We start from the raw sequence: 26,064 nt of genomic DNA, 5'->3' as shown, positions 1-26,064 counted from the left end.
AAAAAGCTGATTGGAAGGATAAATCCAAATGGTGTACCTTCCATGAGGATTTCGGACATGTTACTGAGGATTGCATTGCCCTGAGGAAAGAAATAAGCTATCTTCTGAGCAAGGGGTATCTGAAAGATCTCTTAGGAAGAAAGAAGAATAAAGGTCAGGATACTGAGAAGGATCCTGAACGAGCAGCCTCACCTCCCGCAGATGCCAAGATAATCAACTTCATTTCAGGAGGATCCGACATCTATGGGACTTCGTATTCGGCGGCAAAAAGACATGCAAAAGAAGCTAAGGCTGAGAGGGGAGACAAACCTGTCAGGATGACTACCCTCACAACTGACAAAATGATCACATTTGATGCTGATGACAGGGATACTGTCCAAGATCCTCATCATGATGCTCTAGTAATAACGTTATATGTGGCTAACCATTTTGTACGCAGGATATTGGTTGACAATGGCAGCTCCGTCAATATAATCCAGCTAGAGACTCTGAAGAGAATGAATGTGTCTCCGATGGATATCACTTCAAAGTCCACCGTGCTTGTTGGGTTCAGTGGAGAGGCTAGGAACACAGTGGGTGAGATAAAGTTACCAGTATATGTTGAAGGAGTCAACTCGATACAACGTTTCTGTGTGATGAATTCTCTATCCTGCTATAACATCATACTGGGAAGACCATGGATTCATGATATGAAGGCTGTGCCATCAACATATCACCAATGCATCAAGATCCCTACCCCTTGGGGAGTTGTCAAAGTCGATAGTGATCAGCAGGAGGCGAAAGAATGTTACTCGTCCTCAATGAAATCCTCGACCAAACCAAGTGCAGCATAACAATTAAAGATGCGGGCCTAGGATATCGTGGAGAATTCAGAGCAGGATGTGAAGAAAGTTATCCTGGATCAGGATAATCCTGATATCTCGGTGCTCGTAGGAACCAATATCCCTCAGGATATTGAAAATCAATTAACTAACTTTTTGAAATGTAGGATGTCAACATTCGCATGGAAGCATGAGGATATGACAGGTATATCCAAAGACATTATTACTCACAAGCTTGGAATTGACAGGTCATTCAAGCCTATACAACAAAAGAGAAGGAAGTTCGCCCTTAAACGAAATGCAATTATCCAAGAGGAAGTTGAAAGATTATTGAAATCCAAGATGATCAGAGAAGTCAAATTCCCTAGATGGTTAGCAAATGTGGTAGTGGTTCAAAAGAAGAATGGGAAGTGGAGAGTTTGTGTAGACTACACAGACCTGAACAAAGCTTGTCCAAAAGACCCGTTCCCTCTTCCACATATCGACTCAATGGTGGATGCTACTGCCGGGCATGAAATGTTGACTTTCATGGATGCATCCTCCGGATTTCAGCAGATTCAAATGGAACCTTCTGACCAGGAGGATACTGCCTTCATGACACCAACAGGTATTTATTGTTATACTGCTACGCCTTTTGGTCTGAAAAATGCAGGTGCAACATACCAGAGATTGGTAAATATGATGTTTAAAGACAAGCTGGGGGACACCATGGAGGTATACATTAATGATATGGTGGTAAAATCAAAGAAAGCCCAGGATCACCTCCAGGATATTAAGGGAGCATTTGATATCTTGGACCAGTATAATATGAAGCTAAATCCTGCTAAGTGCCATTTCGGAGTAGGGGCAGGAAAATTCCTAGGATATATGGTGACCAAAAGAGGAATAGAGGCGAGCTCGGAGCAGATTAAAGCCATCTTGGACATTAAATCACCTTCAAATATGAAAGACGTTCAGCGGTTAACAGGAAGAGTGGCAGCACTAAACCGATTTATTTCAAGATCCTCAGAAAAATGCAAAGAGTTCTATGATATCCTGAAAAAGAATAAGAAATTTGAATGGGGTGAGAAGCATGAAGCAGCCCTGTAGGATTTGAAGCAGTATCTTTCAACCGCGCCTCTATTGATGAAGCCTGAGGATGGTGAACCATTATCCCTGTATCTTGCAGTGTCAGGGAATGCAGTAAGTGCAGTCCTCGTAAAGGATCACGAAGGTCAGCAGTATCCTGTGTATTATGTTATCAAAAGTTTATTAAATGCTGAAACTAGATATTCTCACCTAGAAAAGTTAATATTGGCTCTAGTTATGGCATCAACAAAGCTTAGACATTACTTTGAGACGCATAGGATTCATGTTAAAACTAATTATCCTATTAAAAATGTGCTTAGGAAACCAGAAATGTCCGGTAGGATGGTTAAGTGGTCGGTAAAATTGAGTGCTTATGATCTAATATATGAACCTAGAAATGCCATAAAGTCTCAGGTTTTAGCTGACTTTGTGGCTGATTTTAGTAGTGACATTCAGGATGAGGTAGACCTAGAAGTCCAGCAATTAGGAGAATCCTCAGGATCCTGGATATTGTATACCGATGGTGCATCTAATGTAAGAGGAGTAGGTTTGGGAATACTACTAAAATCGCCACAGGGGGACATATTACCCCAGGCTATTAGGTGTGAATTCCCTGCTACCAATAACGAAGCAGAATATGAGGCTTTGATTCCAGGATTAGAATTGGCCAAGAAGATGAGTATTAAGAATTTGCAAGTATATGTTGATTCCTTGTTAATTACTAATCATTTTAACGGATCCTATGCAGTCAAGGGTGAAAAGTTAATCGAATACCTTGGTATTCTCAAAAAATTAGCAGGATATTTCGATGTTTTTACACTTGAACATGTACCAAGGGAGGATAATGCTGAAGCAGATGCCTTGGCAAACCTGGGATCATCGATCAGGATACTAGATGGGACCCAAATACCAATATTACATATCTTGTATCCTACAACGAATCCTCAGGATAATGAAGTAGCAGGTATTCAGGATCCTGGAGTGGAGTATCCTGAGAAGAATCCTACATTCTGGATGACTCCAATCATGAGATATCTCAAAGAAGGACATATTCCCGAAGATGAAAATCCTAAGGCATTTAGGATGAAGGTATCACGATTCACTATTATAAATAATGTTTTATACAAGAAATCTCTTGCAGGACTGTATTTGAGGTGCTTGGAGGATCCTGAAGCCAAAGAAGTACTTCAGGATATACATGAAGGGGATTGTGGTAACCATACTGGGGGCAGGTCATTGTTCTCCAAGTATTAAGGACAGGATATTATTGGCTAACGATGAGGAAAGATGCTGCAGAATATGCTCGAAGATGTGATGCATGTCAAAGGCATAGTAACATACTACATCAACCAGCTGAACCACTATATCCTATAGCATCCCCTTGGCCGTTCATGAAATGGGGGATGGATATAGTAGGGAAATTACCGAAAGCTCCGGGAGGAAAAGTCTTTATGCTAGCAATGACGGATTATTTCTCTAAGTGGGTTGAAGCTGAAGCATTTGTCCAAGTTAGAGACCAAGAAGTAGTATCCTTCATAAAGAGGAATATCCTGACCATGTTTGGGGTACCAGCTGAGATAATCTGTGATAATGGTTCTCATAAGCAAAAGGACTACTGACTTTTGCAAGAGTTGGGGAATCAAAATGATCACGTCTACTCCGGTGCATCCTCAAGCGAATGGACAAGCAGAATCCTCAAACAAGATAATTGTCAATAACTTAAAGAAGAGACTTGGAGCCAAAAAAGGAAGATGGGCAGAAGAATTACCCTTTGTTTTGTGGGCTGATAGGACGACGGTAAAGAATGCGATAGGCCAGACCCCATTTTCCTTGGTATTTGGAGCAGAAGCAATGATTCCAACAGAAATGACGATACCTACTGCAAGATCTATCCTACAGGATCCTGAACGGAATCCTGAGGCTTTATGTCAAGATTTGGATACTATAGATGAAAAAAGGGATGCAGCAAGGTTAAGGATGGCAGCATAGCAACAAAGAATATCCAGGGCATATAACAAGAATATAAGGACTAGGAGATTTCGAGTTGGTGATTGGGTGCTAAGAAAGGCTTTTCAAAATACCACTAATCCTGCCAATGGCAAGCTAGCTCCAAAATGGGAAGGACCGTATGAAGTTGAATCTGAAGCAGGAAAAGGAGCATATAGACTCATGAATATGGAAGGGGATATGCTACCGAGATCCTGGAATGCAATACACTTAAAGCTCTATTTCAAGTAAGAGTATAATTTAATTTCTATCATAATGGTATGTACTCTATCTCTTTTAAATATATTTATGTATTATTTTGAACCCAATACTGACTTAAGCATCGGAGGGGTGTTAGCCAGGCTAACACCCACCTTAGTTTATAGTTGTTTTGCAGCATATGCTCCAGGAGATAGCTCTAGGATTTGCATATGGGACAAATCGGAAGACTAGAGGATTGGCCCCCTCTCTCACGTTTAAGGGATCTCGATCCCTTCAAAGGTTTAAAGTTATTCACCTTTCTTTCGAATTGGGTTTAAACACCTCGCCTGGAGCGCAAGTTATCTAGGTATAGTTCAAGGTAGCGGGACCAGTTCATGTAAAAGTGGCTGACAATTTCGTTACTGTTGGCTATATCCTGGATCCTGAAGGTATATGAGGATTGATCACCCTCTCTCACGAAAGGGTATTTTTATACTCTCTAAGGTTTAAAGGTTTTTACCTTTCTAAGACTTGGAGTTTATACACTCTCGCCTGTAGCGCACGAAACTCAGGGTTTATCCCCAGGATATTAAGGGTTTACCCCAATATGTTGAGGATTCATTTCAGGATAACAAGGTTTTTGCCTCGAGGTATTTGGAATTTGTTCAAGCCAGACCATGAATACTTTTGCATTTCTGTGTCATACACAGGGGACATACATTATGCTATTTAAAGGTTGGATCCAAGTTTATAACTGTGCACTAGGGACATTCCTAAGATGGAAGATTGGAGTTGACTCTCCAAGAGTCTTTGGTATGATCTTTCTTTTTTTCAAAAGACTTAAATTTTCTAAGTTGTGTGATGATATCCTGACCAGGATATCTCTTAGGATACTTGTCAGGATATTCTCAGATGATGTTCCCATAATATTTCCAAGAGTTTTCGAGCAAAACAGTTTTCATAAGTAAAATTCTTGTAGTGAAAGGAATAAAGCCAAAAAAGGGTTATATTATTAACATAGCAAAAGATTATGCTTTTGGCTTCGTCTCAAACCGAGACCCATCCACCAAAAGCATGATTAGTTTTCCAACATATTTACTTAACAAATGAAGGCTTCGTCTTGGAACCCAAGATACCTCCACCTTCAATTGTTAAAAGTGTTCAAAATAAACCATACTAACTGATGACCAAGGGCTTCGTCCTGAAACTCAGGATCCCTCCACCTTTGGCCATCATATTGTCTACATGCAGGAAATTAAAATTGTTTAACAGACAAGAAAAGTAAATTGTTCAAGGGACCACAACCATCAAATCTAAAAAAGTGGTCCTCCGGCCTAAGCATCAATATCCATCATCGCCCACTCAAATGCCCTCACACAGCGGCATCCTCTCCAACCTTCTCCGGCTTCTCAGCACCAGCATCCTGCCCAGCATCCTCACCAGCATCCACTCCAGCATCCTTCTTGTCTCCAGCCTGATCCACCACCTCTGCTGACTTAGAGGACTCCCCAGCTTCTGCAGGGAGTGGCACAGCTTTTCCTCCAAGCTCTTTCAGCTTGGCCACCCAAGAGTCAACCGGCCAAGCTGGGCACACGAGGCCTGTCTCCTTGGCCTCGTAGGCCATCTTGATGCGAGCTTGTAGCAAGGAGACGATGGCAGAGGCCTTGATCCCTTCCCGGAAAGAAACCATGGCCTGCTCGTGATCCATTTCTGCAGTGGCAAGTTTGAGCTCAGCCTCTTGGGTGACCTTCTTCATCAAGCTCTCATAATGCCGGGACTTTGCTTCAGCAATGGCACCTTGGTCAACAACAATGCTTTCGAGCTGTTTGATTCTGGCTTTGTGGAGTGCAACAGTACCACAGGCATCATTATACAGGTGGAGCAGATGCTGAAGGCCCTGCACATTAAATTCAGGTATGGGTAGGAATATATTAATCAGGATATATATGCAGGATATGTAGCAGGATATTACCTTGTTGAGGAAGGATGTCATTGGCTCTAAGGAGTCAGAAAAGCTGAGTTCATCATAGGAGAACCCCTCGGAGTCCGGGACATTAATTTCAGAGCCCTTCCTCTTTTTTGCTGTGGAAGCACGGGTCCTTGGGTTAGCCTTAGGGGCCGGCAATGGCTTGGAGCTGGTGGCAGCAGGTGTCTCTTTCTTGACCATAACTGGAGTAGGATAGCTATCAAGTTCGTCAAGGTCAAGGAGGATTGGAACTTTGCTGGAGTCTGCACACAGGGAGTAAAAATTCTTTCCAAAATATTTCAAATAAAAGCATGTGTGCAGGATATTGAACAGGATCCTTACTAGACATGTTTACGCTGGAAAGAGGGCTTGGAGACGGTGGATATGGGTTAAAACTTCTTTCAGCTTCAGGAAGGAGCCTGATGGCGTCGATTCTCTTCTGTAATTCAGCAAAGGGAGGTGCAAGCTTCCTAAAATCGGCTGTGTACAGAAAATAACAAAGTCAGTTCAAGATATGCGGCAGGATATAAGACAGGATTGTCCTAAAACCCTAAGTCCTACCCTTTTTCAACCATTTCACCGGATAATCCGCCCCCACCAGGGATTGAATCTCTTTTTACAAAAAAGAACTTGGATTTCCATTCCTCTTCATTCCTTGTGGCTCGGAGAATCAGTGGGTCGCTGGAAGTGGAATAGAACAAAAACCGACAAGAGCCATGACATCTAAGTCGGTATGCTAAAGGAAGGTCGTGAACAGAAAGATCAGGGATATGGTTATTCTTGATTTGATCAAGAACAGACAGGACCCGCCAAAGCATTGGCATTGTTTGACTAAAAGAAATCTTGGTGAGATTAAAAAACTCGGTGATAAACTCAGAGAAAGGAAACTGTAGCCCTAAGGTAAAAGGGAAGGCATTGAAGCACAACCACTCGTCGGAAACCATATCCGATCGGATTTCCCGATCAAATGGCCGGAACACCGTCCCTTTTGGGAAGATACCGGAGGTTTTTAGGGCTGACAAGTGTGCACTATCAAAGGTGCATATTTCTTTCTCCGGATCTTGGAGAATATTCTGGTGGATAAATGTGGGGGCGGAATCGCCGGAGCTGGATCTTGTCTGCCTTGTCATATTGTTGCCGGAATATTGAGGAAGATGAATAAGGAAGATGGAGTTGAGAGAGAAAATATTTACCTTTTTTCTCTTCAGTGATGGTTAAAAGAAGATAAGAGTGAGAAGATATAGGAAGCAATGAGTAAATATAGACTGAACGGTTACAAGCGGTCACATCATGGGTCTTATCACTTAATTGCCTCGTTCTCCGGAAAAAATATAACCGTTAGTGACCAGGATACTTAACGGTAACATTTTTTGGGGACAATTGTTATGGGTGAAATTCTGAGCCCATATCCTGAGAATTATCTTGAATTATATCTTGTTTATATGATACCTGTTCACATCCGGGATGCTGATTCAGGATATTGGTAACATTCTGAATAGTATCCTCGGGATTACTAACGGATTATGTGCAGGCACGTGGGTTAGAAGCTAGCAACGTTCATGAAGACCTTTTCTACTGAAGACTCGGTCCAAGTCATTCACAAGAAGCCGTTGAAGCCGCATTACTCGGCCTACAACGTTCACTTTGGAATATTCGGAGCATCCCATGTTTATAGGAGTTTTGGTTTACATTTCGTTACTATAAATAGATGGGTATACCAGATCGAATCGGACATGACAGCTACACTCACTACACTTACACACTTGTTCTCTCGCAACTTGTACTCTCACACAAATCATTGTAACACTTAGCGATCTGGTCAATATCCTGCACTGTATCCTGAAGTTTGAAGCAATAAGAAGAACTAGGCAGCTGCGATTGTCAGCTCCCGAGGTTTTATGCCGGCGATCTAGATTGATCAAGGGCTTTCCTCGTACATCTCGTGTCAACCCCTTTACTTTTTGCTCATTGTTTGATCGTATATACAGCTCAATATCCTGAGCCGTATCCTGAACACTGTTTTTCCAAACAACTAAACAAGCATATTTTCTATACACTTTTTAGCACACTACCTCACTTAACTAATTTGATCACTAAATTGCTTCGGTAATTTTTGACCAAAACAAGAAGGCTGAGTCAGTGTTCGCTATGTGTAACTGTCCCGAGGGGGACCGAGTGAAGTATGCTACAGGCACCTTGGAGGATGGTGCCTTAACCTGGTGGAATGCCCAGGTGTAAATGCTGGGCATCGAGATGGCTAACGCCACTACTTGGGATGATTTCAAGGAGTTGATGCGGGAGGAGTACTGTCCTCGTGATGAAATTCAGAAACTTGAGAACGAGTACTACAATCTGAAGATGGAGGGGTCTGAAATTGAAGCATTCACCAAGAGGTCACATGAGCTAGCAAACATGTACCCTAACTTGTCTCGACCCCCACCTCGAAGAATTGAACTGTACATCAAGGGCCTAGCACTATCGGTAAAGAGTTTGGTCACTGCTGCAAATCTAAACAATCTGCCTCAGATCATCCGTTTAGCACATAAGATTACCAAACAAGAGGCCGAGCGTGGTTCTCTACCGCCACGTGTTTCTGCTACTACCCCTGCTGCTACAACTACCACACCTGCTAGTGATAACAAGCATAAATGGAATGATGCCGTCAAAGCAACCAGTGCAACTTTGCAAGCCAGTCGCAGAAAAGGCCTGACAACAGCAGTAATCGTAGTTTCAGTCAGTCGTCCTCAGTTAACCAAGGCCAAGGTAGCAATCCGAATCAAGGCTCCTACGTTGGTAAGAAGCCAAAGTGCAATAAGTGTGGTTATCATCATCATGGACCGTGTTTCCGGGCTTGCCATAGGTGCGACAAGGTGGGCCATGTGGCAAAAGACTGTAGAGCTCCGTACCCAAAGCAGCAGCAGCAGAATGAGCAGCATCGGCAACGGTAAAGGCAGCAGCCCCATCAAAACCAAGGCTTTAGGAAGGGGTGTTTTCAGTGTGAGGATGAGGGCCACATTAAACAGGATTGTCCCCAACTGAATCAGAATGCCAACGACAACAAAAACCGTCAGAACAACAACAACAACAATGCTGGGAACAATAATGGAAGCAATGGGGGCAATGTTGCTCGTGGAAGGGTATTTACAATTGGTGCTGGTGATGCTAGGAACGACAGTAATGTCGTGACTGGTATGTTTTCTGTGAATAACCTCTTTGTTTCTGTATTATTTGATTCCGGTGCCGATTGGAGTTATGTGTCCCTAGAGTTCAGTCAACGATTAGGGTTAGCTCCAACACCTCTAGAAGCTAAGCATGTAGTTGAATTAGCCGATGGTAAGACGATTGAAGCTTCGCATGTCCTTTTTGGGTGTAAGTTAGATCTTGTGGGTCAAGTGTTTGACATTGACCTCCTTCCTGTTGCCCTCGGTAGTTTTGATGTAGTGGTTGGTATGGATTGGTTGTCTAAGCATCAAGCTAAGATTCTATATAAGGAGAAGATCGTACGTATTCCTCTCCCCAGCAGAGAATTTCTATCGGTACAAGGGCATCGTAGTGGTACGATGGGTGGTATCATCTCAGCTATGCAAGCGCAAAAGTGTCTACGAAAGGGGTATCCTGCTATTTTAGCACTTGTTACTGATACTCCATCTGAAGAAAGAAGGATCGAAGACCTGCTAGTTGTTCGCGAATTCCCTGATGTATTTCCTGAGGAACTACCTGGTTTACCTCCTTACCGTCAAGTGGAATTTCAGATTGATCTTGCACCATGGGCAGCTCCGATTGCTCGTGCTCCTTCTCGTCTTGCACCTGGGGAGTTGCAAGAGCTATCTAATCAACTTCAGGAATTACTGGATAGAGGTTTTATCCGACCCAGTTCTTCGCCTTGGGGAGCCCCAGTTCTGTTTGTAAAGAAGAAAGACGGGTCCTTTCGTACGTGCATAGACTATCGGGAACTCAACAAGGTGACTGTCAAGAACCACTATCCTTTGCCACGCATCGATGACTTGTTTGACCAGTTGCAGGGGTCAAGTTTTTATTCGAAAATCGATTTAAGATCGGGCTATCATCAGATGAGGGTCCGAGAGGAGGATGTTCCTAAAGCGGCTTTTCAAACGCGGTATGGGCACTATGAGTTCTTAGTTATGCCGTTTGGGTTGACGAACGCACCAGCGGTCTTCATGGATCTCATGAACCATGTGTGCAAGCTGTATCTCGACGAATTCGCTATCGTGTTTATTGACGATATTCTGATCTATTCAAAGAGCAAGGAAGATCACGAGCGACACCTGCATCTTATTTTGGAGCTTCTGAGGAAGGAGCAGCTCTACGCGAAATTCTCTAAGTGTGACTTCTGGATTCGAGAGGTGCACTTCCTTGGCCACATTGTGAATGAATCAGGAATACACGTGGATCCTGCAAAGATCGATGCTATTAGAAATTGGGCGGCACCAAAGACTCCTTCAGAGGTGCGATAATTTCTTGGCCTTGCTGGGTACTATCGAAGATTTATTAAAGACTTCTCGAAGGTCGCTCAACCTCTTACCTCGTTGACACAGAAAGGTGTAGTATACTCATGGGGAACGAAGCAAGAAGATGCTTTCCAGATGTTGAAACAAAAGCTCTGCAGCGCACCGATCTTTTCTTTGCCAGAAGGTACCGAAGATTTTGTGGTATATTGTGATGCTTCTATTCAGGGTCTCGGGTGAGTGTTGATGCAACGCGAGGAGGTGATAGCTTACGCCTCTCGACAGCTAAAGGTTCACGAGAGGAATTATACGACACACGACTTAGAGTTGGGAGCCGTGGTGTTTGTACTTAAAATCTGGAGGCATTACCTGTACGGTACTAAATTCACTATTTATACCGACCACAGGAGCCTTCAGCATATTTTTGACCAGAAGGAATTGAATATGCGACAGCGTCGCTGGGAGGAACTCTTAAATGACTACGATTGCGCAATCAAGTATCACTCGGGTAAGGCTAACGTTGTAGCTGATGCCCTCAGTCGGAAGGAATCGAAACCCAAACGTGTTCGCGCCTTGCAGCTCACCATCCATTCTAATTTGGCTGACCAGATCCGTTCTGCACAAACTAAAGCATTGAAAGAGGAAAACATTGAAGCAGAGTACTTAAAGGGCATGGAAAAGCGGTTGGTAGAGAGATCTGATGGTATTCTCTATTGCATGGAACGAATATGGATCCCTTTGTTTGGAAATCTTAGAGAACTTGTGATGGACGAAGCGTACAAGTCTCGATACTCTGTTCATCCGGGTTCGGATAAAATGTATCAGGACCTCAAGGTTTTGTATTGGTGGCCGAAGATGAAGGCTCACATCGCGACTTATGTGAGTAAGTGTCTGACTTGTGCTAAAGTTAAAGTAGAATATCAGAAACCCTCAGGTCTACTTCAGCAACTAGAAATACCCATGTGAAAATGGGAGCAAATCGCAATGGATTTCGTCACAGGCTTGCCGAGAACTCAGAACGGAAACGATACCATCTGGGTGATCGTTGATCGTCTCACGAAGTCAGCACATTTTCTAGCAATCAAGGAAACTGATAAGTTCTCACAACTTGCCGCTGTTTATCTTAAAGAGGTGGTTTCTAGGAACGGGGTGTCGACCTCTATTATCTCTGATCGTGACCCGCGTTTCATTTCGGATTTGTGGTAGTCGATGCACAAATCGTTCGGCTCGCGTATCGACATGAGCACTGCTTATCACCCACAGACAGATGGTCAAACTGAGCGAACCATCCAGACACTTGAAGACATGCTACGAGCGTACGTGATTGATTTTGGCAGGGGTTGGGAGAAACACCTGCCTTTGATAGAGTTTTCTTATAACAATAGCTACCATACCAGTATCCAGGCAGCCCCATTCGAAGCATTGTACGGGCGAAAATGTCGTTCACCTCTTTGTTGGGCTGAGGTGGGTGATAGCCAGATCACAGGCCCGGAGCTTGTATTCGAAACTTCAGAAAAGATTGTTCAGGTCAGGAATCGTTTGGCGGCAGCACGCAACCGTCAGAGAAGCTATGCTGACAAGCGTAGGAAATCTTTGGAGTTCGCAGTTGGTGATCGTGTTATGTTGAAGGTCTCACCTTGGAAGGGTGTGGTGCGTTTTGGAAAACGCGGCAAGCTTAACCCTCGTTATGTTGGGCCATTCAAAATTCTGGAGCGAATCGGTAAAGTGGCCTACAAGTTAGAGTTACCTACTGAGTTGGGTAACGTCCATGATGTCTTCCATGTCTCTCAGCTAAAGAAGCGTTTGTCCGATGAAACACTTGTGGTACCGTTTCAAGAATTGAATATTGACGACAAGTTGCAATTTGTCGAGGAACCAATAGAGATTATGGATCGAGAAGTCAAGGTCCATAAGCATAGTCGAAGTCCGATCGTGAGGGTTCGTTGGAACTCAAGACGTGGACCGGAGTTCACATGGGAATGCGAGGATCAGATGAAGCTCAAGTACCCTCACTTATTCCCAGCTGACAAATCTAAATCTGATGCAACTACTGAATTTTGGGACGAAATTCCCATTCAAGTTGGGGATGATGTGGCACCCGCGGAAAATACACAGTCATCTTGATCTCACACCGTACCGTTTTGGATTGCTTATCAAATTTCAGGACGAAATTTCTTTTAAGCTGGAGATGATGTGACAACTCGAGATTTCAAGTCCTTTCCTTTGCGTATCACTTGTTTTGTAATCCCGTTTTGTAATCATGCTTTGACATGTTCTGTGTAGGCGATATGTAACAGCTTGAAAGATTTAAGTATTTAAATGGGTAATGTATATGCAAATGGTTAGTGTTTAATAAGAGCTTTTCAATTACAAAAAACCCTTTTTGGTCACAACACGGCCCGACGAAAAACTAGCATGACGAAGAATGAAGTTCGTCATAAACTTGCATGACGAAAAATGAAATTCGTCGCCAAGGGTTTTTCACCAGCCCAATCCCTTTCGAAGCCCAAGAGAGGCCCAGTTGTCTGTTTGACTATATATATACAAGCACAAGGGTTACGAAACACTTTTAGCAAACCCTAATCTACTGTTGGGAGTTCAACGACAGTTCTCTCCTTCGTAACCTCCCTCCTCTTGTGAAGTCTATTCCCTGTGAATCAAACTTATCATCCGGATACCACGGTTAGTGTCTAGGTCTGAGCGATAGATTAATCCTGGCATGTAGTATTGTGATATAATGACTCGTGTGCATGATGTTTCTTTGGTTGATTGGCTGTTTTGATCCATGATTACGAGATTAGGGTTGGTGTGTTTCAATGGTCATCGTTAGAATAGACTTGTATATGATTCTGGTGTCGTAGCTAATTGATGATTTGATAGGGTTACAATAATGATTCATGCTAACTGTAAGGCTTCGTATGAATGATAAATGATAATGTTATGATGTTACTATCCATGATGATTAATGATGTTATTGGTAAACTATTGATAGTAAAAACGATGATGTGCTTGCATGATAAACCCAGAAACCGATTGGATTGTGATCTGCGATAAGGTAACTGTGAACATTAGGGTTTAGGGAAATGATGAAACTATCAAGGGTAGTCGACGAAACATAGGTCGACGAAACATGGGTTGTTCGTCGACAAGCATCTCGACGAAACATGGGATCCTTCGTCGACAAGCATCCCGACGAAAGATGATATTTCGGCACAGGGATATTTCGTCGTGTAAGTTTATGAGTTGAACAGTGGGTGTCTATGATGTTGATGATGATAGATAATTGTGTGTGTATACGATCCTTGTTGCATGTCAATGATAATAAGAAACTTGGTTCGATTAGTTGGTATAACAAACCCACATGTTATGTTATGTGTTACTTGTGACAATCACATGAGATGTGAACTTGCATTAGAAAGGTGTATTGGCTACCTGATATACTGTGATCTTGTGAGAGATGCAATCCGTGTGAAAATAATGACTTGTTTAATTGTGAAACTAATATCCATTGGTAACCACGGTAGGGTTGGTTGATTAACTTGGAAACGGGTAACCTGACAAACCGAGCAAACCAATGTGAGTTCACTGCCTTTTTCAAGCATGCATCCCGGGGAGGGATATCGGGTAACGTTCCGGGGAGGAATGTCGGGTTATGGATTTGATTGGAATGTTAAACCTGGGATGTTGGTTATTACACTCATTTCTATCATTAAGTCCATCATATACCGATTGGTTGCCGGGGAGGCAACGGGGTTATTAGTTGATAGCGCTATTAGGTTTGGCACCATCACACCGTACCGGGGAGGACGGTCGTGAACTAATTACCTTAACCACTTGACCAATGTATGATAGAGCATTGGGGTTGGGCAAATAATCTGGAGCCATCTGCAGTAATCGAGTTAATAACAACATCTAATCTCTGAAATGTTTTATACTCATATCTAGTAACTAAAACGTGTTAACAAACTTTGAACTCACCAGCGTCCTCTGACACACTTGTCTGCATGCTTGCAGGTTGTTAGGTTCTTGGTTATGGACTTGCTATCTGGGAGTGCTGGAGTGGTCATGGGTCGAGACTCTTGGATACTTGTTTCGTTGGTTTTGAACACTTGTTTTGAAACAGTTGATTAACAATTTACGTTATGCTTCCGCTGAACATTTACTTTGGTTTTAACTTATGAATTGGAATTATATTATGAAATGAATGGAATGTTTTGCTTAAATATTTATTATAGTTCAATGTTATTGGTGGCTTGGATCCTGGTACGTCACACGTCCCGCGGTGTTTCCGCATGTGGTATATTGGGGGTGTGACACGTGAGGTGAGAGGTTGTCGGTTAGTCTCGAGTGATTAGGTTTCTAGGTTAGATTCTTCGTGAGAAGATCCCCTAGTTCATGGTCTCTGTCTGCTAGCTGAGTTTCCCTAGATTTTCATGTTGTGAGGTAGAGTGTCCAAGGGTGCTTTATTATTACACTAGGATAGCATGTGATTGAGTCCTATAAATCGGTATTAGAACAATTTAATAGGTTACCATAGGTGTCTTCTCGAGAAGGGTCGAGGGTTCCGGTTTGGTTATCCTTTAAGTTTAGCATCTTAAGATCCTGGTTTCCACATTTGTTCAAAAATCATTAGAATGCGTCAATCAATGGTAGAATTCAAACCTAGGTAGTGTGTTTCTAGTCATCTGATCACATCTCCAGTGCAGTTCGCATGTCTAGTCAGTTCTAGTTTATTTAGTCATTTTAGTAGTTTGTTAGAAAACCCCCAATCAACAAAACAAATAAGTCGAGTCAGTCTTAGATAAGTTAGTCGAGTCTAGTAAACATAATTAGGGAGTTTCGAGGGTTCGATACTCGGACTTACTTAGACTATACTGCATTGACCGGTACACTTGTCGGTTGTGTGGTCTAGGGTTTCGAGAGTCTTTTTTTAATAAATTTATAACTTAGCCTGTCTAGTTTAGGTTAATATTAGTTAGTTTTTATTTGACCACTTTGTGCACATCTGGCATAGTGTCTAAACTGGCTTGGTGATATGCACTAAATGCAACATATAAATTACATCAAATAAGCTATAAAATCAACCCTTTTTAGTACTTATGTTGGAAAAAGTGTGTTTCTTTGTATACTTTTGATTTTCAGGATTAAAAGAGCTTAAATGTACAAAAGGAACAAATTAATGGCAAAAACCAGCATAAATACAAAAGAAGGAAAGTTGATACATCATACCAACCCTCCGAGCTTCGCCTCAAGACCAAAAATAACAAATCAGAAGACAAGCACGGGGCCGTGCCCCACTTAAGATTCTAGAAAAGAAAAGACAAACAGAAGCAGACAAGAGACACGGGGCCGTGATCAACTCCCAGATATGCAAATCTTGGATAGTACAGCAAGTATAATGGCCACGGGGCCGTGCCGTTGACACACGGGGTCGTGCAAGCATCCGGACTGACACATGTCATTAAAAGAAGACAAAGAAGAATGGGTCATTGGGCCATGTAAAGCTTCTATTTCCAACTATAAATAGGGGTGCTCGGTTCAATTGTAATCCATCCCTTGGCAAACCATTTCTCACACCTACCACCACTCCACCACCATCATCTACCACAATCATTAGAGTTTAGAGTGTGTAGTAGTCTCGGGATCCAAGATTGATTGTAAAAGTCTTTGTCAAACTTTGGCCATGCTTGGCTAATCTCTTACATCACTTGGTGAAGACAAAATCTATTATGTATTACTTTTGATTCCCAATCTTTGGTTAACTTTTTAGTTGGGTTTTTATTAGTGACTTTAATAACTAGTTTTTTATACTGAAAGTGAATTTTATCCTATCATCTCTTCATGTTTTGTTGATTCACTCATTTGTGTCTTTACGGTCTATATAAAGCGCGTCAATTGCCTCAAATGGGGTTAGAAGGATGGTTTGGGTAAAGTTCTTGCCTCGTTCAGTGCATAGATCCTAAGAGGACTTGATTCAAGCTTATTAGGACTTCCTTTGAGGCAGATAGCATCAAACAGGGGGAAGTAAGAACGACTTGAATCTCTTATGAACAAACTACTATTAAGTATTTTAAACCGGCCTTGCAGGACTGTATCCTTGCTGACACATATCAATATGGTCGGGGGTAGTGTTGTCTCCAAAAGAGGGACATGCCACATTACGCATTAATAACTTACTTAATTATCTTTCAATATTCCGGCCTTGCGGGACTGTATCCCTGCTGACTCAGACCAATATGGCCGAGGGTAGCGTTGCCTCCAAAAGCAGAACATGCCACTATAACCAAGATGATCTCTTAAAAAAACCCAAAGTGCGGAAATCATCAAAGGATACATGAACGATGAGTCAGAACCAAGTGATTCTATCTTGTTTATTTGTTTCTTTTACTACTTTAGTTTTTTTTTCTTTATTTTACTTATTAAAAATCTTTTCTCAAAATTTGGGTCAATTAGACGTTGATGATAATCCGGTATTAAAAGCTCTTGTGTCCATGGACGACCTTGGTATCTTACCATCACTATACTACGCCAACGATGGGTGCACTTGCCCTAGCATGTTGTAGAGAGTTATAATGTTATATCGTGTTTTATAAATGTAAAGCTTCATAAACGAGTAAAAAGTGTTTAAAAATATAATAAAAATATACACACCCTCGCTCACGTCACTTGGTAATGCTATTTAATGCAAAACTCCCATCCGAACTTTGGGTTGATGCCTTTTCCTCGGTTGTTTACATCATCAATTGCCTACCGACACCCACTTTAAATGGGAAACCTCCATTTGAAATATTATTTTCCTATCCACCAAATTATAATAACTTTCAAACCTTTAGTTGTCGTGTGTTCCCCTATTTGCGAGACTATTCGGAACATAAACTAGCTCCACGAAGCATACCATTTATCTTCATTGGTTATTGCACCATTTACAAAGGTTAATTAGTGTCTTGACCCTATCTCATCACACGTGTATATCACACGTCATGCTCGATTTAATGAAACCCTATTTTCCATGCATTGACACCATTGACGAAAAACCTATATCTTCATTTGAATTAAGCTCATTTGATGAAAACCCTTATTCTCAAACTCACTACCCACCCCTAACCCTCCTATTGCTCCGTGTTATATATGCATGGATTTACCTGCTCCACATATACCTGAATACCACCCCACCCCACCCCACCTTTTAATCCAGATGGTATCACAACTGAGCCCCCTCTCTAACCCATCTTGTCTACCCAAACCTCCCCTCCTTCCAGCCTTGCACCTCCGTCCCCTCGCGACTCTCCCACCTCATCGACCAGCTCTACCAATCCAACACAACCTCTACCCCCTCCTTTGCCAACTGATCCCATGATCACTCATGCGAAAGCCAATATCTTCAAACTTCGTCATCAAGCCTATCTGTCACATGTCATTCGCAATCCGCTCCATCATGCCCTTTTAGCTTCTCATGATCCTAAGAGATTTAAAATGCTATTAAAGATAAAGAAATGGACAGATGCGATGCATAAAGAACTTGATGCAGTTTATAAAAATAAGACTTGGACTTTGGTTCCTCGCCCTGTAAATCGGCACATTGTTGGCTCTAAGTGGTTCTTTAGAACTAAATATTATTTAGGTGTCTCCATTGAACATCACAAGGCTCGTCTTGTAGCATGAGGTTTCAGTCAACATCTGGGCATTGATTACTCTCACCCTTTTAGCCCCGTTGTGAAAGCGTCCACAGTTCGCATCATCATCTCTCTAGCTGTCCTCAATGATTTGAAATTACTTCAACTTGATGTAAAATGCATTCTTAGGTGGCCACTTAAATGAATGTGTCTATATGGAACAACTGCCGCGTTTTGTTAATCATGACTTTCCCAATCATCTGTGTAAACTCAATATGGCATTGTATGGCCTTAAACAAGCCCCTCGTGCCTGGTTTTAATGGTTGAGCAATTTTCTAATCACAAATGGGTTCACATGTAGTCGCACGGATCCATCTCTTTTGATTTTTAAGCAGGGTTATTGTATTGTGTACCTACTTGTGTATGTGGATGATTTGATCTTAAGATGTAATCATGCTCACATCCTCAAGACATTTATTCATCGTCTACACAATGAATTTGCTATTATGGATCTTAGTGAGCTTAGCTGTTTTTTAGGTCTTGAGGTCACTTATACACCTAATGGTTTATTCTTAAACTAGTCTGAGTCTGTGTGAGAGACTCTGGACCGTGTCCGTATGATGGATGCTAGGCCTGCTGCTATGCCACTTGCCTCAAATGTCATTTTTAGTAATGCAAGTGATCCTTATTCAGGTCCTACACTCTACATGTCTATCGTTGGTGCTCTCCAATACTTAACCATCACACATCCAGACATCTCTTATGTCGTTAGTCAAGTAAGCCAGTTTCTTCATGCTCCCACTAGTGAATATTTCCAGGAAGTCAAAAGAATTCTTAGTTATCTAAAAGGTACGTTGCCTTTCGGTCTCACTTTTTCAAAACCAATCAAATCATCCCTAGTTGGTTTTCCTAATGTGGATTGGGCTCGTTATCTAGAGACATGCCATTCTACTTATGGTTACTCTATTTTTCTAGGAGGCAGCTTAGTCTCATGGAGTGCTAAAACACAACCTGCTGTCTCGCGCTCAAGTAGTAAATCTGAATATAGGGCCATAACTAACACAACAGCTGAAATCTTTTGGATCACTCATTTGATTTGTGAGCTTCATGCTTTACCAGCGACTCGGCCAACAATTCTTTGTGACAATCGAAGCGCTCTTTTTCTTACTCAAAATCTCATTTCACATAAGAGGGTAATATATCTTGATATTAACTACTACTTTATACGAGAACTTGTCACCGCTGGAAAGCTCCACACGCGTTTTATTCCATCCAAGCTTTAGGTTGCTGTCATTTTCACCAAGAGCCTTCCACGTCCTCAATTTGACGGTTTTAGATCTATGCTTCGCCTTGGCCCGCCACCATTTCGCCTGTGAGGAAATATTAATTAACACCTTCCTAATTAATCATAGTCTTTTCAGTTCTAAGGGTATATTTATATTTTCTTGTATTAGCTAAGTGTAAGTTTGTACTCTTATATATTCTTTTTGCCCTGTTATTCGTTAGGCATCAGAGAATAAATCATTTATACATATATTTGGGGAGATCCGTGAAGCGAATGAATAATTGCTAGGAAGAAAAAGTTGTGGTCGGATCTACCAAAGTTAGTTTATATATATGAACGAGTTGACGCATACTCGTGCGTTGCGGCGAGATGTTGATTATCGCACCACATACAATAAATATCTCTTCTATATTTCAACATAAAAAATATTCAATCTCCCTGCAATAAAAAAACTAAAGTAAATTTCTTTTCTAAGTTAAGAGATTTGAATAAACGTGTCAAATAGCCATTAAAAATTGTCTTTAAACACATACAAACACATCAGGTTGTTCAAGTAAAACACATTAAAAATATGAATCCATGGTTTCAAGGGTCTCTTTATAATTGTTGTGGAGTTATTGGATTTTATTACTCCTTACTATTGGATATTGGCCGCTACCATTCCCAACTATCACTTTGGCTCCTACCACTCTCAACTTCACACTTTGTGTGTTGGGTCACTCCGCATGTGAACATTTCTTAGTGTTTGACTTGTGTTATTGGTGATATTAGGCTAACACTTTGCGAATTACTAATGATTGCCGGTGAATCTGCTCCTAAAAGACAAAAGGGGAGCCAAAATCCACTCAACTTGAGTGACACCACACAACATACAAAGTGTTAAGTTGAGAGTGGTGAGAGTTAAAGTGATAATTGGGAGTGACAGTGGCCAATATCCAATATTTTGAAATGCTAATATCCAATAACGTTGTTATGAGGACCAGCAGCACACTCATGTTATTGGCTGCAACTATCACTAATGGCCTTATATGCAAACGACTTTTATCGTCCATTGACATTTCATGATCACTTTTAGTTATGTTTAGTGTTTATTGTTGTTGAATCTGTGTGATGTTTTGTATTTAATAAGGGTAGTTTGCAAGACAAAATTACTCGACGGCAGTAGTTCTAAAAGGGGTTTGTAAAGAAAACCGAAACAGCCGCAGAACGCCAACAACCCAAAAAAGGTCCGCTTTGCTTTAAAAAAATTGCAAGAACAGGCCACTACAATAAAGATCAATCAATAATCAATATATACTGATTAAGCGTTGTTAAGTTATATATCACAAACAAACAAAAACAGACTTAGACATGTCAACACGTTTTCTTCCAATAATCCAGCCTTCTCATAGTTTATAAATCAAAACATTTATTATGTCTATTTGATTTCTTACATCCCAATTCTATTTACTAACTTCGCATATCAAACATAATACACAATTATATTAGAGTAAAGCTTAATTCTCTAAATTCATATTTCTTTAAAATATTTCAATTCCTTCCAATAAATTTTCAAACCACATATTTCAATTCCATCTACAATACAACGGGTATGTTTGGAATGGAGCTTTTAGGAGCTTTTAGAAGTTTCTAGCTTTAAGCTTTTAAGAAAAAACTCTTACTCAATAAAAAGTCTTGTTTGGTTGAAGGAGCTTGAAGCTTCTAGGTTCGCAGCTTGAAGCTTTTGGTTTAACGCTCCTACTAGTAGCGTTTAGAAGGAGCTACAAGCTTTTAGGGAAAAATGACTATTTTAACCTTTAAAGATAATGAACTTTTTAATGTACAAGTTTTTTAATTTTTTAATGATGTATATTTTGGTCATTTTATACATTTTATTAAAAGCTCCAATTACTCTGCCAAACACAAAATATATCTAAAAAACTACAACTACTAGCTAACAGCTACAGCTAGCAGCTTCCAGCCATCGGCTACCAGCTAGTTTTGCCAAACATACCCAACACCACAAATGAATGGAAAGCCCTGAAATAAATGACCGGAAAACAGGTTCCCAATGCGCAAACAGAAGATGATATAACCACTATCTTAGGGGAGTGGGGGTGGTCACTAGTGATAGAATTCATACTAGTTCAATTTAACATATTAGAAATATTTTAGGCTACAATTTAAAAAAAAAAAAAAAAAACCTACTCCTCGTCCGACTTATGAAACTCCAAACCTAGAGAACCTACTAGTTCGATTGAATCGTATCTCAACCGAAAGTGAGTTTCTTCATGCAATTCTTGTTGGATATTTTGTGGAACTTGAACTTGTGTAAGAGGATCCGGCATCCACTCCGGGGATATTGCACGTCCATCTTCTTTGATTATCATATTGTGTAATATGATGCACGCATACACTATGCTATGTATTGCTTTCTTGTTCATCGCACGAACCGGTTGGTGTAGTATACCCCATCTACCCTTTAAAATACCAAATGCCCTCTAAACATCTTTTCTTGCCGATTCTTGCAATTTTTTGAACACGATTTCTTTAGCCTCGATAGGAAATGAGGGAGCTTTCACAAAAACAGACCATGACGGGTAGATACCATCCACAAGAAAAAAGCCTCGTTTGTAATGTCTTCCGTTAACATAGAAAGGAGAGGAAGGTGCGGTATCATCCGTTACGGTTTGAAAGAACGGCGACGTGTGACAACCGGTGATTTACGGCTCCTAATTACGTGATTAACAAAAATTAGGACGATAATAAATAGTGTTTAAGACGCAAATTAACTTAGTCAGGCCCTTGGAGTGCCCAGGAACGTTTACTATCCAATCAACTCCTGCCATGTCATCACCCAATTTTCTATCACTAGTGATAGAATTGTAGTGGCGGTGGTCATCACTAGTGATAGAATTTCATCACTCACAAATTTTTTTAATTTTTTATTTTAAATTAGAAATTAACAATAAAACACTAAAATTATAAATTTCATTAAAAATAAAACATACTAGTTCAATTTAACATATTAGAAATATTTTAGGCTACAATTTAAAAAAAAAAAAAAAACCTACTCCTCGTCCGACTCATGAAACTCCAAACCTAGAGAACCTACTAGTTCGATTGAATCGTATCTCAACCGAAAGTGAGTTTCTTCGTGCAATTCTTGTTGGATATTTTGTGGAACTTGAACTTGTGTAAGAGGATCCGGCATCCACTCCGGGGATATTGCACGTCCATCTTCTTTGATTATCATATTGTGTAATATGATGCACGCATACACTATGCTATGTATTGCTTTCTTGTTCATCGCACGAACCGGTTGGTGTAGTATACCCCATCTACCCTTTAAAATACCAAATGCCCTCTAAACATCTTTTCTTGCCGATTCTTGCAATTTTTTGAACACGATTTCTTTAGCCTCGATAGGAAATGAGGGAGCTTTCACAAAAACAGACCATGACGGGTAGATACCATCCACAAGAAAAAAGCCTCGTTTGTAATGTCGTCCGTTAACATAGAAAGGAGAGGAAGGTGCGGTACCATCCGTTACGGTTTGAAAGAACGGCGACGTGTGACAACCGGTGATTTACGGCTCCTAATTACGTGATTAACAAAAATTAGGACGATAATAAATAGTGTTTAAGACGCAAATTAACTTAATCAGGCCCTTGGAGTGCCCAGGAACGTTTATTCGACTATAAAGTGCGCGTATAGTGATTTACGGGAAATCTGCTGAATATTACGGGACAACGAACTGATACCGTACAAAATATTGACAACGCCAACAAATATGGATTTTCTACGAATATTTTATATTTATGAATTTAATATTGTGAATTTATTGTGCTTCCGTACATCGCAAAACGCAAACAGGAATGAAAAACGCGACTGCAGGAAACGCACCGACAACGAAACGGACGCATTGGACACGCGTGTTACCTTCAAAACTTAAATGTTTCGATATATTTTGTTTCGTAATTAAATTTTAACAATCGTAGTTGAAACCGGATCGAAAAACGGATTAAAACGGCAACGATGTAGTTTTTCGCGATTATTACCGTAGTCGGCGAACGAGCGCGCAAACGATGTAATTAATGCTAATTCACGAACAATAAACCCAAAAATTTTAATTTACGACATTACGGATAGTTTGTGATGCATAAACGGGTTCGTAGAAATTAACGGGCCAATTAAAACACGAGGATTGGGCTTGTGGGCCTTAGGCCCAAGCCCAAAGCCCACTAACTACAACCTTAGTATAAATACCTTATGTCTAGTTCAAAACCTCATTTCTCACAAAAGAAATACAGCCGACACCCTCTTAATCCTCTCTCTTTCACTCAAGTCTGGCCACCGGAGTGTGGCGGAGGTCGGTGGTGGCTCACGGCGGCGTCGCCGCCTTGGCGGCGGTGGAGGTGGTTTTCCGGTGGTGGTTTTGTGGCACACCCCCCTCTTCTGATCCTTGTTCTCCGACCAGACACACACCCCCCCCTTCCTCCTCGATGGACTGACCACCACCACCACCATCATCGGGTGGTGGTGAGCGACGGCTGAAGACGAGAGGCGAAGAGAGAGAGAGAAAGAGAACTGGCGGACCGGCGGTCGGCGTCATTGTCCGGCGGTCGGTTCATTTGTCCGGCGGTCCGTATCATTATCTGACGGGTCTCTGGTAAGAGATTGGATTATTCTCCGTTTTTGTTCCAGGAAGATGATGATGTTGATTAATGATGAACTTCCGACGAAGAGGATGTCAGAAGATGGTGATGACGGGGCTCTCGCCGGCGACAGCGACTGACGACGAAGGGAGACAACATCAGCGGCGGCACACGGGAACCAACGGCAGCAGTGCCGTAGTGCACGGCGGAGTGGCAGCGGTGGGTGTTTTGGTCCGACGAGTTCCGTTGTTCGAGATCGGTTCAGTTACGGTTCAAATGGGTCAACACAGTTAGACCCGGTCGACTCACTAGACAACTAGGTCAAACCCGATTCAACTCGGGTCAACATAGACAATTCAGTCAACTCAGTTCAGTTTAATCAAGGCTCGGCTCGGTCGTGGATTAGTTTTGGCTCAGATTCAGTTTCGGTTTCGGTTGACTCGGTCAAGCGAGTCAACTCAGTCAACTCACCGAGTCAACTCGGTCAAGCCTGGTCAAGCCGGTTGACTCAGTCAACTCAGCTTTTCGACACGAGGTTTTGGTAAAGTCTTGGCGCGAAAAATAATTACGTTACTTTATAATTTTTATATTACGTGATAACGAGCTCGAACTGACATAATTATAGTTTACTTTTTATGAAATATATGGCAAATTTGATACACTGTTTGAATCTTAATTGAATTTTGAAAAATAACGACAACTTGTGTTGTCGGGAGGCGTCCAAAAACAGAGGAAACTCTGCCCGTTTTTCGAGAAAATCCGTAAAAATAAAACGCGTTCTATTATAAAACAAAGCTATCGGATTCGAATAATCCTTTATAAAGACGATTACAAATATATAACTTCTTACCATAACACTTTACAACTTACAATAAACGACGATTCGGAAAATTATTTACAACGATAAATATAGTTATTTTAAACTTCAAAATTTGACAATTCTTTTACAAGATTAATATAACTATTTGTATTGTTTCAAACGCCGATAATACGACTTCTTTTATAAAAATAAATATAGCTTATGTATTTATTTCAAATACCAAACAACACAAATTCGTTTTATAAACGAATATAGTTTATACATATGTTTCCAATATCAATCAACAAGATTTCGTTTTATAAAATAAATATAGATTATATATTTATTTCAAATATCGTACGATACGAATTCTTTTATAAAAATAAATATAGTTATATATTTATTTTTCAGACATAACAACTCGACGTTTCTTTTATAAAAATAAATATAACTATTATAGTTATTATAAACGACCACACCACTGACACCATATGAAGTAAATATAACTCTGTATTTATTTCAGGCATATACACATCTTTTGATACTTTTCACGGGAGACGCGATACGTAATACGGGATTGTTATATGTTATTTTCATAGATACTCTTTTTATACACGTACGACTTCTCGGAACGACTAACACTATTCTATCGAGATATTTATATTTTTGTATAAATATTTAAATATTTTAAATTTCTCGAAAACCAAGTCTTTCAAAGACTTATTAAATTGTTAGTCCTTAACAACGTTAAACGAGCTAACGAGTATAACTTCTTCGTTTCACTTAAGTTAACAACTTACCGTTGAATCGTTCGGTTAACGATTCGTTAGAGCTCAGTGACACGTAGTTTAGTTACCGCATTTATTTAGAAACTTATAAGATATTCCGTATTAGGAATATTGTAGAATGCACGCTAGTGAGTCAAGTCTTGGAAACGACATCACGAAGTAGTAATTAGCTAGCTTTGCACAAGGCAATTCAGGTGAGTTCATAACCCCACCTTTTTACAGTTTTACATTTTTATAAGTGTTTTCGGGATGGAAAGACATGCACGTTTTGTAGAAACATACAAAATTTTCGATGAACAAAGATTGCATATTTTTTAACAAGCACGTTTTGCAAGAACATACGAGGTGTTTGAATGATCAAAAACTATAATATTTCTAAACCATGTTACACCACGTTTTAACTAACACAAATGATTTGTGATTTTCATTGAACT

The sequence above is a fragment of the Helianthus annuus genome, chromosome 17, assembly GCF_002127325.2.
Source record: "Helianthus annuus cultivar XRQ/B chromosome 17, HanXRQr2.0-SUNRISE, whole genome shotgun sequence".
Lineage (NCBI taxonomy): Eukaryota > Viridiplantae > Streptophyta > Magnoliopsida > Asterales > Asteraceae > Helianthus > Helianthus annuus.
This window is presented reverse-complemented; position numbering follows the sequence as displayed.